We start from the raw sequence: 15,065 nt of genomic DNA on the forward strand, positions 1-15,065 counted from the left end.
TAGTAAAATAATCGTCCTAAGGAGCCAAGATAAAATGTGTTTGTTTCACTAGATTTTTTATAGATGCAGAAAGATACTCCATACCTCGGCCTTCCTTAATCCTAGCTTTAAGCTCACTTAATGACAGAGTATTAGTTTGTTTCCACCAAGAAGCAATGAGACATTTTGCTGCTGTGAATATGTAGAGGAGCAGATCAGCAGGTGGTTTACCCATAGCACATATAGACGTAAATGTATGTCCATGTCGGGGTCTTTAAGTGCCGAGGAGGCTCAGGAGCTCAGCTTACTCCACACGCAACATATACCTGTAACAGCAGCGACCAGAGCTTCCTCCGATTGCTGCTATTTAACTAATTATAAGCTGCTGTCAGTCACCACAGGACCGTAAGCTGGGCTTCATGGAAGACCCTCATTTACACCATATACTGCAATACAACTGTATCCCAGTATATAGAACAAGTCATCAAAGTCTCACAGGTTCAGTCATAAAAGTAATCAATCTGTACAAAGATAAAGATAAAAATAAATTGAAATGCCAGAATTGCTGTTTTTCAGTCACCACATCCCTCCCAAAAATTACAATAGAAAGTGATCAAAATATCTGATGTTCCCCAAAATGGTATCAATAGAAATACCAGCTTGCCACGTAATGTTTTTTTATATAGATTAAGCCATAAAAAATGCTAGTTTTTTTTAAGGAAAAACAGTAACAAAATGCTCAAAAGGATGCCAAGTCATCTTCTCAGCATGTTTTTAGCCTCCCATTGACTTCTACTGAAAAGCTTCCTAACCGCTGAAGAATGGTCATATCACTTATTGTAAATGCTTGGCAGTTTTGAAAACCTGAAATGTTTAAAGGGTGTTGAAAAGCCTGAACATATGATCAGCAAGTGGTTTATCCATAGAATGAATAGGAATATTCTTTGAGCGTTTTGTGAGCTTTAAAAACACAGGAAAAAAAACTAGTTGAAGATAGTCTTAAAATCTCTCACAAAGTATCTGGAAAACCCTACCAGCTAATATGTTCCATTTAAAAAAATTATGGAAACAGGGTTATACATATTGGAGCTGACTGTTCTGGAGTGCGGGTATTACCAATTTTAATAACCATTCGCAAACTGAAGTGACGCGCCCCTGGGCCTGTGTCGCACTGCGTTGCGCACGCGGGAGCCTACCCGGAGCCGGATCAGTGGAGGGTTGTAGTCTCGTGGCGGTGACCCGGTCCGTGCCCAGGGAGTCAAACTAGACGGCAGTCTATTCGTAGTAAATAGTTGATGACTACGCCACCCGTTGAGTGCAGCCAGGAAGCTGCTGCTGCAGGGCAGACCGCTGAGGCCGGTGGTAGGATTGTGCAGCGTGATAGTATAACCCCCAACGGGAGGGGTATGGCCTCAGGGCAGCCGACGTGGATGATGGGGGTAGCAGGAACCACTCAGAGACGGTACGGTGTAGTTCAGGGTCTTTTACTGGTAACAACGACAGACCCTCCCGGAGTACTTGCTAGCAAACGGGGCCTGGTCAGTCTTTGAGCAGATGGGATCTCCCCTGGCCAGGCGTAGTTGTAGGCCTCCCAAACTGACTGTACTCTTCTGGCTACCTTGCTAGAAGCTGATGTAAGTAGCCCACGTCCCTGAGTGTACCGTGTGGTGCTCACCCGTATGGCCGGTGACTCGGGGCCTTCTAATGGCTTCCGCTCCACGATGGCGGTGCTGGTCCCACGCGTGTGACCGTGCCTTCGGGCTTCTGGGCCAGAGGACCTGAAATCCCCTGCCTGACGGATTCTGCTGCTGGGTAGGAGTTAGTCCCCACAGCCTCGGACTCCGGGTCCGGTAAAGAATCTTCTTAGTCAGGGCGAGCTTTGCAGCTGCCAGCCCCTGACTCCTTGTAACTCTGCTGTTTCCTATCCTGCTTCTTGTCTCCACTCTCCTTGTCTGACTCACCCTGCCTCAGCCCCGGGTTTATACAGGGGAAGTTCTTCCCCTCCCAAGACTGGGCAGGAGGTGTGGCATGCACAGGATCCCTGACCAAAGGACCTCCCACCTGCTCTCAGACATAACATTACATTACTGTGGAAAACCAGACCCCTGGGGTGCCACATTCCCCCCTAGTGAAATTTAGTACTCCGGGACTAAACACATTTAGAAAAACATAACAAAGTATAACAATAACAATACTATAAGAAAAACACATAAGATGGTTACGGCGTGTCCGCAACCGGATGCAGTCTTTGAAGAAAAGCAAAGGTGTCCATTTCACCAACACAGGGAGACGTAACCAGGTAGGGGTCTGTCCTACCCCGAGTCCTTAACAGTCTCTAGTCCATCCTGGGTTACGCTCCAACTATATACAAGGATTCCCGGTAAATCCACCAAGGTTTCCTAAAAACAACTGGAAACACAAAATTATACACAAGCAACAATACACAGATAAACATAAATAAAGCTATTTTTACACTTCAAATTCTCCAGCGTGCGGGTAACTGGCCTCTAGTGGCCCTAGTGGACCTACGGAGCTGACTGTCTGGCCCTGAACTACAGGGTGTAGGAACTGTCAAGGGTAAACTGGGCAGCTGTCTACCGGCTCTTTGTCTCACTAGGGGTACGGCAGGCTCACTATAAGCAGAGGGTTGATTCTCCTGTTCTACTCGTGTGGAGTCTTCTGCCTCCTGGACCGGCTGTTCTTCCAGCTCTACCCGTTGCTCCGTAGGTTCTTGGGATGATGGTTGGAGGAAGGTGAGTACGGGTACCACAACTGCACCATTGACTTGAGTCCAAGACCGAGGGAAGTCCCCGAGCACGGTACTAACCATATCTTCCCTTTCTCCCACGGGTCGATGGTCTTCTTGTTCCTCTTCAGGGTTCCTCAGTTGTTCGGGACACTTCTTCAGGTGGTCCCGGGATACAATGGCTGTGGTTTCCCCTCCGTCTTTACTGATGGTACAGACCTTCGGGTTCTCGTGGCTTGAGGGCAGTACGGTGTACGGGTCCTTCTCCCACTGGTCATCCAACTTGTGGAGCCGTCTTTTCCTCTTCAAGACCTGCTCTCCGGGTACCAGGGGAACAGCGGGAGCATACTGGTTGTAAGTCTTCTCTTGTCTTTCCCTAGCCTGACAGAGACTTCGCTCCACGCTCTCTTGTACTCTCCGGTACTGCTGCTGCCTCTCTGTGTCCCAGTCTGTTTCTGGTGAAGTGTCCTCAGGTGTCAGGACTCCCATTTCCAGGTCAACAGGTAACTTACCAGGTCTCGCCCTCATTAGGTAAGCCGGGGTACAGTTGGTGGAACCTACCGGGATGTGGTTGTATAGGTCCACCAGATCGGGCAACTTCTCAGGCCACAGACTGCGTTCTTCCAGGGGCAATGTTTTTAGAAGATCCATTACCACCTGGTTCATTTTTTCACAAAGTCCATTAGTTTGCGGATGGTAGGGTGTCGTCCTTATCTTCCGGCAGCCATACAGATTGCAGAATTCCTGGAAGACCTCCGCTTCAAAGGCAGGTCCCTGGTCCGTCAGCACTTGGTCCGGGTACCCGTGTGGACGGCAGAAGTGCTGCTGGAAGGCTCTAGCTGCTGTTTGAGCCGTTAAGTCCTTGACGGGGACGACAACCAAGAACCGGGAGTAATGATCCACGATGGTTAACGCGTAGACGTAGCCACTTCTGCTTGGGGTCAGTTTTACATGATCCAAGGCTACCAGTTCCAACGGTTGCCGGGTGACGATGGACTGCAGGGGAGTCTTCTGGCTGGCCCGGTCCTTCCTTCTCAGATTGCACGGGCCACAGTCTCTGCACCACTTCTCGATGGTTCCCCTCATGCCTACCCAGTGGAACCGCTCGCGCAGCAGGAACTCCAGCTTTTTCCACCCGAAGTGTCCAGCTCCGTCGTGGTATGCCTCCATCACCATGGCTGCGTCTCTTCGTGGCACCACTACTTGCCAGAGTAGTTCATGCGTCCGGGAGTTGACCATTCTGCGGCACAACTTCCCCTTGTAAAGGAATAGTCGACTCTTCTCCGCCCATAGTTGTTTGGCTTCCTCCGGAGCGTCTGGTTCAAGGCGAGCCTCCGGCCGAGTCAGCATCTCCTTCACCAGTCGGACGGCAGGGTCGCTGTCCTGCGTTTCCGCCCAGTTGTAGTGGGGTAAGGGGTTCAACGTAGCAGCCTGCTTACCCCTTACCCGGTGGGAATACTGGAGAGTCCCATGACGGTGGAACGCAGGGAGTTCAACTTCTTCCAGTCCCTCCGGATCTTCTCCTTCGTCCGGCAGGTTGGGCATCCTGGACAGGGCATCCGCGTTAGTATTGGAGCGTCCTGCCCGGTATTTGATTGTGAACTCGTAGTTGGACAGACGGGCCATCCACCTCTGCTCCAGGGCACCGAGTCTTGCCGTGTCCAGGTGTGTCAACGGGTTGTTATCCGTGTATACGGTGAACCGGGAAGAAGCGAGGTAATGCCTAAAGCGCTCGGTGACTGCCCATACCACGGCCAGGAACTCTAGCTTAAATGAGCTGTAATTCTCGGGGTTCCTTTCGGTGGGTCGCAGTTTTCGGCTGGCATAGGAGATTACTCGTTCTCTCCCCTGCTGAATCTGGGACAGTACGGCTCCTAGCCCGATGTTACTGGCGTCGGTGTAGAGGATGAAGGGCTGGCTATAGTCCGGGTACGCCAAGATTTCATCCCCCGTGAGGGCCATCTTCAGCTGGCGGAAGGACTCTTCTTCTAGCTCTTCCCATTTGAAGGGCGGCTTCTGGTTCTTGGCCTTTCGGGACTGGCCTATCAGGAGGTCCTGCATAGGCGCTGCCTTTTTGGTGAAACCGGGAATAAACCTTCGGTAGTAGCCTACCAACCCTAGGAACTGCCGCACTTCTTTTACGCTGGAGGGGCTTGGCCATCCCTTAATTGCGGTGATCTTATCGGGGTCGGGAGCCACTCCGTCAGCGCTCACCACGTGTCCCAGGTATTGCACCTTTGGTTTCAGGAGGTGACACTTGGAGGGTTTCACCTTTAGGCCGTAACTCGCCAGAGCTTCGAACACCTCCGCCAGGTGTTTCAGGTGGTCCTCATAAGTTTTGGAGTATACGATGACATCGTCCAGGTACAACAGGACCGTCTCGAAGTTTCTGTGGCCCAGACAGCACTCCATTAATCGTTGGAAGGTTCCTGGGGCGTTGCAGAGTCCGAACGGCATGCAGGTGAACTCGCTAAGTCCCATCGGGGTGGTGAATGCGGTCTTCTCCCGGTCCGCCTCTGCTACAGGAACCTGCCAGTACCCGCTAGTGAGATCCAAGGTAGAGAAGAAGTTAGCAGATCTTAAAGCAGCCAATGACTCCTCTATCCTTGGTAAGGGGTACGCATCCTTGTGTGTGATACGGTTGATTTTCCGGTAATCTACACACATCCTCATGGTGTTGTCTTTCTTTTTGACTAAAACTAGTGGGGCTGCCCAGGGGCTACAGCTATCCCGGATTACCCCAGCCTCCTTCATGTCTCTAAGCATCCCCTTGGCGTGTTGGTAATGTGCAGGGGGTACGGGTCGATACCTCTCTTTTATGGGAGGATGATCTCCCGTGGGGATGCGGTGTTCTACCCCCTTGACTCGCCCGAAGTCTAACGGGTGTTTACTAAACACTCTCTCATACTCTTGAACCACCCGATAGACTCCTTGTTTCTGATGTGAGGGAGTGGAATCAGTACCCAAATGTAGTTGCTGACACCAGTCCTCCATGTCTTTCTTAGAGCCGTTACCTTCCTCCGGGTGAGATGGAGGCAAGGGTTCCACAGATTGTATAGAATTTTGATTAGTGGTATATAATTTGGCTAGCGTGGCATACCGGGGCAGGTACACTTCCCTCTCCCCGATATTTATTATGCGAATGGGCACCCTCCCATGGCGTACATTGACCACCCCCCGTGCTGTCAAAATGGTGGGCCTACTGTCTGAGTAAACTGGTTCTACCATTGCCTGGTAATCTCTACCTCTCAGACCAATAGCTGCCCGGCACCAAATCATCATTTCACTTTTTGGGGGCATGGCAATAGGAAAAGGGTCACACATTCTTACGCTACCAATCTCACCGCCGGAGAGTTCCACTTGTTGCCGTTGCATCAGTGCCCGGATCTCTTTCTGGAGCACCCGCTGCTCGCCGGAGCTGGCGTTCTTGGCAACCTGCTGTAAAAGGAAAATCACCTCTGCAAGACAATTTTCAATTACGTTAGTTCCTAGAGTTATTTTTGGGTGACTCTCATGTTTATCAATATCTACAATGATCAGTCCCTGTGCGGCCAGTTCGACTCTACCGATTTTGAGGGTCACCTCTTTAAATCCGATCTGTGGCACGGGCTGGCCATTGCTGGCGATGATACTCAAGTCGTCGTCAGGGTAGCGGGTAATATCCGAGTCATTCCAGTACTGCTTGAAGAGCACGTACGGGATGGTGGTGACCTGTGACCCGGTATCCAGTAGGGCACTCATGGGAATGCCATCCAGTACCACAGGCAAGACTGGACGTCCTCCCACATATCTGTCGCGCCAGTTCGATGGGCCTGGTGATCTTTTTCCTGGGGGTTGGCCCTCTACCCCAGGTTGTGCCCGTTTAAAGAACAGTACCTTTCCATATGTCCGGGTTGATTGCAGCGGCGGCAGATGGGTCGTCCGTCCTCGCTGTATCGGTCACTGGGTCTTCCTCTGGCCGGTGGGGTCCTCCTTGGTCGACGCCACGGGATGTCCTCCGGTCCGGATGCCAGCTGGATCTTCCCTGGGGTGGAAACCTGTAAAGACTGCACAGTTCGGGTTAGCGCAGCAACGCTCTTAGCTAGCTCTTGGACCTGATGGTGTAGGTCTGGAGCCGGGTCATTGTCCAAAGCCTGTGCATCAGCTCCCACAGGCCCTGCCGACAAGGGCGCCGCCTCCTGGTGGTAAGTGATAGCTGGGCGCCTGTGGGTAACAACGCCACCCGGTGCTGGTTCTCGGAGCACCCGGATAGCTCTATCCTTGAACTGTGCAAAGTCCAGATGGGGATCCTGTAAGGCCATTGCCCGCAACTGGGTTCGGTGGGCATTGCAATATAAACCCTCTATAAATTGTTCAGTCAATAGCCTGTCCTCGTTTCCCACCCCATCAGGGTCGGTCTGCTTTATGGCCCTCAGGGCCTCTTGTAGGTTTAGTGCATAGTCCCTTATACTCTCATGCGCTCGCTGCTTGCACCCGTAGAATCTAAGCTTAATCTCGGCTGAGGTGCGGGTATCAAAGGTGTCCTTCAGCCGGGTTAGTATCCCTGCGACAGTCTTCCTCCCAGGTGGCCAGGATTTTACTTCCCTTTTGGCTGCCCCGGTTAGTTGGGCCACCAGGATGCTCACTTTTTGCTCTTCTGTGAGGGGGTACACCTGGAAGAGGCTATCCAGCTTTTCTCTAAAGTCATGCAGGGTATGTGACTCCCCTGAGTACTGGGGTAGCCAAGCTGCTCCCGGGATATAGGGCATGGTGAAGGGCATAACTGCAGCAGCGGTAGCGCTGGCGGGGGTTGAGGCAGTGAAGCTCTCCTCCGTATCCGACATCTTCCTCCCCCTTAGTGGACCGTGGCCTACCTTGCGATGATCCTCTTCCGTAGGCCGCGGCTCCGCAGTGGATCGTCAGGGTTGAGGACCTTCCGTCGCGCTCCTGTGACGTCGGCGTCTGCTGGGCTCCTTCCAGGACCTTACGCAACGTCCGGACGTGAGGCGGGGCTTCAGTTCTCGCGCGCTTTCGGAGTCCACGCCCCTCTTCTTCCCGCGCGGCGTCCTCAAGATGGCGTCCAATGGCGGGAAAACTCCACGGATAGCGGGAAGAAGGTCGAAGATGGCGCCGGATGGCGGGAAAACTTCGCGGATGGCGGGAAGAAGGTAGAAGATGGCGCCGGATGGCGGGAAACCTTCACCACTGGTAAGTTTGAACAGTCTTTGCTTTTCAGGCACGCAGTACCCGGTGGTTGCGGGCACGAAATCCTGCCGACTACGCCAAAGTTGACGCGCCCCTGGGCCTGTGTCGCACTGCGTTGCGCACGCGGGAGCCTACCCGGAGCCGGATCAGTGGAGGGTTGTAGTCTCGTGGCGGTGACCCGGTCCGTGCCCAGGGAGTCAAACTAGACGGCAGTCTATTCGTAGTAAATAGTTGATGACTACGCCACCCGTTGAGTGCAGCCAGGAAGCTGCTGCTGCAGGGCAGACCGCTGAGGCCGGTGGTAGGATTGTGCAGCGTGATAGTATAACCCCCAACGGGAGGGGTATGGCCTCAGGGCAGCCGACGTGGATGATGGGGGTAGCAGGAACCACTCAGAGACGGTACGGTGTAGTTCAGGGTCTTTTACTGGTAACAACGACAGACCCTCCCGGAGTACTTGCTAGCAAACGGGGCCTGGTCAGTCTTTGAGCAGATGGGATCTCCCCTGGCCAGGCGTAGTTGTAGGCCTCCCAAACTGACTGTACTCTTCTGGCTACCTTGCTAGAAGCTGATGTAAGTAGCCCACGTCCCTGAGTGTACCGTGTGGTGCTCACCCGTATGGCCGGTGACTCGGGGCCTTCTAATGGCTTCCGCTCCACGATGGCGGTGCTGGTCCCACGCGTGTGACCGTGCCTTCGGGCTTCTGGGCCAGAGGACCTGAAATCCCCTGCCTGACGGATTCTGCTGCTGGGTAGGAGTTAGTCCCCACAGCCTCGGACTCCGGGTCCGGTAAAGAATCTTCTTAGTCAGGGCGAGCTTTGCAGCTGCCAGCCCCTGACTCCTTGTAACTCTGCTGTTTCCTATCCTGCTTCTTGTCTCCACTCTCCTTGTCTGACTCACCCTGCCTCAGCCCCGGGTTTATACAGGGGAAGTTCTTCCCCTCCCAAGACTGGGCAGGAGGTGTGGCATGCACAGGATCCCTGACCAAAGGACCTCCCACCTGCTCTCAGACATAACATTACATTACTGTGGAAAACCAGACCCCTGGGGTGCCACAGAAGCACTTCTAAATAATGGGCTGTTTAATAATTTGTGTGATGAGATCTAGACTTTTTCATTGCTTTCTCCTTATATGATGAATCTGGGCTATTTTCACCAATGCAAAACAACACTTTTAACAAACACACCTCATCTAAAATAACCATCCCATCATTACTCCATGGTATTAGAATAACTATTTGTGAGTATAACTGCCGCCTCCTATCTGTACATCTATAGCTGCTTATAATTGTATATGTGATGATGTCACCGCGACAATGTTCCAGAGCTGATGGAGTCACTATAGTGAAGTCACAATATACCGGACAGTTCTACATGCCGTGTAACGCCTAATTCCGTTGAGGGTTGTTGAAGGCGTTAGAGAGAGAGGATTGTGGTATATTGTGATTGAAAAAATGGCGAACAAAAAGCGTGTTAAGCGAACTATTGTTATGTCTGATTCAGAGAACAGCAGTGATGAGGATTTCCATCAGGTGAGCCGTCACTTCTCTGCATTATTCCTATATATAACTATTCTATGGTCTAATGATTTATGTGACAACTTGTTAGAATGATCAGTATTGCTGTTTATTGGCTCTTTAATAGCTGATAATGAAGAATAATATTTCAGTTTGGATATTGGGTTAATAAGCCGCGACCTCAGAAAATCACAAAAGAGTTTATATCCATCTTACTAGCCCGTCACTAACATTATTACTAACAATAAAAGAATAAAATGCCCCCGCACTCCAGATCCATTACCTCATGTGCCCTTGTGAAAGCCAGAACTGGCCCCAAGTGTTATTTTCATACCCTTGCTGATGATTTATGTGACATTTGGGGTCTTATATTTCTTCTCTTTTTCTAGTCCCATCCCAAAAAAATATCGAGACTTCCGGACCATCAACCGGAAGATGGATTCAATATTGGTGTAACATCTGGAGATGCAGGTACTGATCTCCTATACAATCTAATCTCTGCTGATATGTGCCCCAGATGTATTGGGATTATAAGAACAGCTTTGCTGGGAATTGTAGGGTTTGCAGTCTCTATACTTTCTTATTTTTATCTTTTTAAATGTGTTGTGTGTGACTTAAACATGAAAGGCCTATTCTTAGGCAAATCTATCAGTGTTTGATGAATAGGGCCATCAATCTTCACATCCTGGAAGATCCCTTTAGGTATCACTTATTGTTGTTACCTACAAAACCGTTTAATATATTCATTTTTTTTCACTTCCTCAGATCTCATTACACCTTTACCATCATGCAGCAATGACATCAACAGGTAGGGTGAATCACATCCTCAGGTCCCTTTAGGAGACATTTCTATTGAGGACAATCAGTGTCCTTCATCCCGGTTTCATATAAGGTCCTGGTGGTTCCTGGGCTCTGGATTATTTTATCTGATCCATTTATATCAATAATTTCCTCCATAATTTCATTCAGTTTCACTATTAGAATTTTCTCCACTGATTCATATTTCTATTTTTGTTTTCGCAGTTACTTCAATGTCATTGTTGTATCTGATGACGAGGATTATTCTAGTGGGGAGGAGACATCATCTTGCAAAAGTAAGGACTAATTAGCTGTGTTTTCTAGACACAACCTACATTTCTGGTATTGGACACGGTCCATTGATCCATTTTCTTTACGGTTATATGTTATTCACAGGACTCAGGACTTGTGACATCGAAGCTGCCGATGCCCCTGAGCAGTGCGGATCTCCAGAGATTTTTATTGACAGCGACGGTGACGACTATATAATAACACCATCATCTCCTGTCACTGGTCAGTGTCCAAAACTATGGATTATATCACAATCTATACAGATTATATACATTTCCCCTAAAAATAATCTAACAATAGACAAGAGCACATTGATCTGATAGCCAACAAGTGATCACCGCCATAGCACTTTGGAATGAAAAGGGGAATTGGCCATTACTATCTGGTGTCTCCTCACTCCCTTTCAATCAAGGACTGCAGATTTTGTTAATCTCTATAAGAATATTATATAGATGTCCTAATGTAAAAATTACCAAAGACGAAAAGATTTTCACTGCTTCATGTTTCCTTCCAGATACAGAATCATCTGGATACCTGGAGGGATACCTGGAGATATCCACCTCAGAGGAGCAGTAAGTTATATAAAGTTATAAAATATGTTATAAACTAAGAAGTGGTGCCTCCTACTGGTGGACATCCTCAGCCATCACAATATCCAGCACTCTCACATCTCTTTGATTATTTGACACCCCCCAATCCATGTCAGGGTTTAGTTAACCTCCCTCTCCTCCCTGTATAACTCCTGGCACCCAATGAATCCTTCCAGCTCCGCTCACATAGCAATGATATTGGGTTCTTGCATTGGCATTTTTGGGAGATTTATTTCAGTGCTGATTCCTCCACCTGCCCGGACTCATAGCTAATTGCTGGCTGCCTCTATTGTATATGTGCCCCTGACCTTCTACCATTGTGGTGTCCTAGTCCTTAAATGGGAAATTCCTTCTAAATTGTAGGGGAAAGGAATGAATAGGTAAATGCTGTGTATGTTCTGAGATATAACCTAAGGCTTCATGTATGATCTTCTGTTCCTTCTAGTCCTATTTGTACTATCCCAGGCTGCTTCATAGAGGAGATGACATCCCCTGAATCTCCATATGTGAAGGACTTCCAGAAGACCAAACACGAGTTGGTGACGCGGCTGTTCAAGCTCTACAACAGCACCGTGTTTGAGAACTTGGTAAAATATTATAATCTCTGGGTTATACATCCTCATCTAAATTCTACTATCTGTAATTCTTCATGTAAACTTCTATGTGATAAATCATCATTAACCTTTACTATTTCTCCATGTAAATTCAGAGTCATAGAGGAGCGGAGGTAGCAGTCACCATGGCCCTGGTGCCTAAGGGAGTCTTTAGGACCAGTAGTCACAAGTTATACGTCCCATATATAGAAGGGACTGCATTTTCTGCTGTTTGTTATTGAATTACAGATATAATGTATTTTATTTCTTCATTCCCCATCTTTAGTTTCCTGAGTCCAAAATAGAAATCAAGTGGAGTAAAAGACTGAGGACAACATGTGCTTACTGTGTTAACAAGTTTCAGGATGGGGAACTATACTCCACGATTGAACTGTCTGAGAAAGTGTGTGACTCCGCAGGTAAGTTTGATATCACAATCATACGGCAACAACTTGACATTTTGATAGAAGTAACAGGTTGTTAGGGCCAGACCGAAGTTACTGCAACTTTCATAGCTTCCAAACCAGAGAAACACACACATGCATGGCTGTAAGTTCTTAACTGGATAGGATCATTGAAAAACCTCCAGGGACCCCATTTTCCATCCCCCAGTGATGAACAGTGGATAAAATACACATAAATAGTGACTGCCAGGGGTGTACCTAGAAATTACTGGGATGATGAATCAGAAGAGTCAGCCTGGATGGTGGAGATCCTTCAGGTCCTATAGTTGGTGAAATCCTGAAAGCTCCAGGGCAAATGTCTCTTCAGCCTTCCCTATAATATGGCCTAGCAGGTTGGCACGTGTGATGTAAAGTATCTTTATACCTTATAATAACTGTATATTTTCTACCTTTAGAGCGCCTTAGAGATGCATTAGCACATGAATTGTGCCATGCCGCCTGTTGGCACTTTGACGGAGTACAGAGCGATTGGCATAATCCACTCTGGGTATGGTACACTAAACAGATCGAATGTGTCCACCCAGAGTTACCACCAGTGACCGTACATCACACGTATGACATCAACTACACTTACAAGTACGTGTGTGCAGGGTGTGAGCACAGGTAAGGAGATATTTTATTTTTATACAATTATAAAGAAACTACATGAATGCAACTAATATTATGATGTCAGGAGATCACTGAAGACTGAAATCTAATTTCCATGAATAATCCATTCCCTTCCTCTAAGAACTGATATTTCTGCCCTATCTTGTCTGCTAATCCCTGTTTTTTCTGTCTCCTTAGAGTCGGCCGTTTCACTAAGATCAGTGAAGAGAAAGCATTTTGCCGAAAATGTGGAGGCGGTCTTCTCATTCAAAACACCACCTAAGATGAGGACCGTCCATCTCCTTGAGGTCATACTCCATGCACACCTCAAGGAGATCCATAGTCCAGATATTACACCTGAATTTGGAAAAATCCACCAGAACCTACAGAAATGTAATCCGGGCTGTACTATCAAACAAAAGCGATTTATTGCTTCCATTATAAAATGTAAGTATATATGTTCTTTAAATTGTGTAGTAACAGAATACAGAACATTTATACAATAGTCACTGTCCAGTACATGTCAAGAAACACATATCCTACAGAAACAATGTTTTATAAACTCACAGCATTAGAAAGGAGATCGCAGATTAAAATTACAGTGTTAGACTCTTACCAGGTGAGGTGGATCCTCCAAGCCCAAGGTCCAGGTGGGCACACGGGCGTCGGTGAAGCAGATAGGTTGGGCACGCGGGACACAGACAGCAGAGGGACCCGAAACCTCAGATAGACAAGAGATGTCCAGACAACTGCAAACAGGCAGTAGGAATACTGGAAACCGCAGGCAAGCGGGATGCTGAAAACCTCCGTCAGAATCATAACACAATCATATCCTTAAAATTATAATGTACTTACTATATAAAATAAGTGTATTACTATTTAAACAAGTCATTCCTATTATCCATATTTACAGAACACCATCATGGATGCTCCTCTGGTAAAGATTTGGCTCAGAAGCCTTCATGCAGCTCCAGAGGCTATAGATATGGGGGAAATGTGCCTTTTCCAGACAGTGAATATTCCTAAGACATATGTGAATGTCTTTATCTCCTGTCTCTGCTCCAGAACTCGGGCACGGCTTCCTATTCCTCGGACCAGCTACATCTATGCTAGCCTGCGCCGTATTACAACAAGGTACCTGATGAGGAACCCACCTCAGCTAATACTAGTGATGTTCATGTATATTACATTGCTGTTCTTGTTTAATTTTGTTCCTTCTGAAAGATACCAAACTGCATATCCAGCTCTGTAATTTCTCTGAATAACTGTATCATTGCTGGAAGATACCACATTGCATTTTACATCTCAGCTTTTGCTGTGTGTAACCGCATCTCTGCAAGCAAGTTACCAGACTGCCTATAAATCTACTATTCCCATGTGTCCCCGCAAATCTCTCTGCTTCCTGCTTTTCTTGTCTGTCTGCTGTCCTGCATATCCTGCTGTCTTGGTCCTCACTGACCCACATGCCATCCAGCAAGACCCAACCTGCTGCACCATTGCCTCTTATCTGTGCTGTTCTCTCTGGCCTACGACTTAAAGACTCCACCTCACCATGTGAGCCCCTAAAAGAAAACCTAAGTCATGGATTCTAAAAGAGTGGTGTCATCAAGACTGTTGCCACTGGATGTGAAGGACATATTTGGACTGGTTACACAACCTGCTGTGAGCCAATAGTGGGTCATGTATATTACCTCTCAGCTCATGGATGCACTGCCTTACACTGAAGCTGTTACACAACGGGCTCCTCGAGGTCTGCCACTGTGTCCATCTTGTCTGGAACATTCTTCTTGGGAAACTTCTCCAGATCTGCCTACTCCTGCTCGCTTTGATGGAGATCCTAAGACCTGCTTGGACTTTGTTAACTAATGCACCGTACATTTTGAACTTTGTCTCCAACAATTATTTTTTTTACCGGTTGAGAAATGGTCATAACCATCTACTGAGTATTCACTCACTTTAAGGGCAGGTTCTGGACTACAGATTCTGTTCATCTCTATAAGAATATCATGAAGTGGCCAACGAAAAACAAAACATTTTCACTTCTCCATATTTCTATATAGGCACAGAATCATCTGAATTCCTGCAAAGAGCCACTTCGGAGGAACAGTAAATTATATAATGTTGTACATTTTTTAACAAAATGTTTCTTAATTAGGGTCAGGACCTGAGCTATGAAATTTCATGGTACGCACCCTCAGCCATTAGCCTAATTCATACTGCAAATGTCCTGCACCCTCACATGTTCTGTGCGTTCAGAGACATTATCCCAGGCTTACTATATGATCTTCCATTCTTTGCAGAACTTGTGTAACATC

Source organism: Phyllobates terribilis, unplaced genomic scaffold (genome assembly GCF_046119375.1).
Source record: "Phyllobates terribilis strain yellow unplaced genomic scaffold, ASM4611937v1 Scaffold_3__8_contigs__length_932513732, whole genome shotgun sequence".
In the NCBI taxonomy this organism is placed as follows: Eukaryota; Metazoa; Chordata; class Amphibia; order Anura; family Dendrobatidae; genus Phyllobates; species Phyllobates terribilis.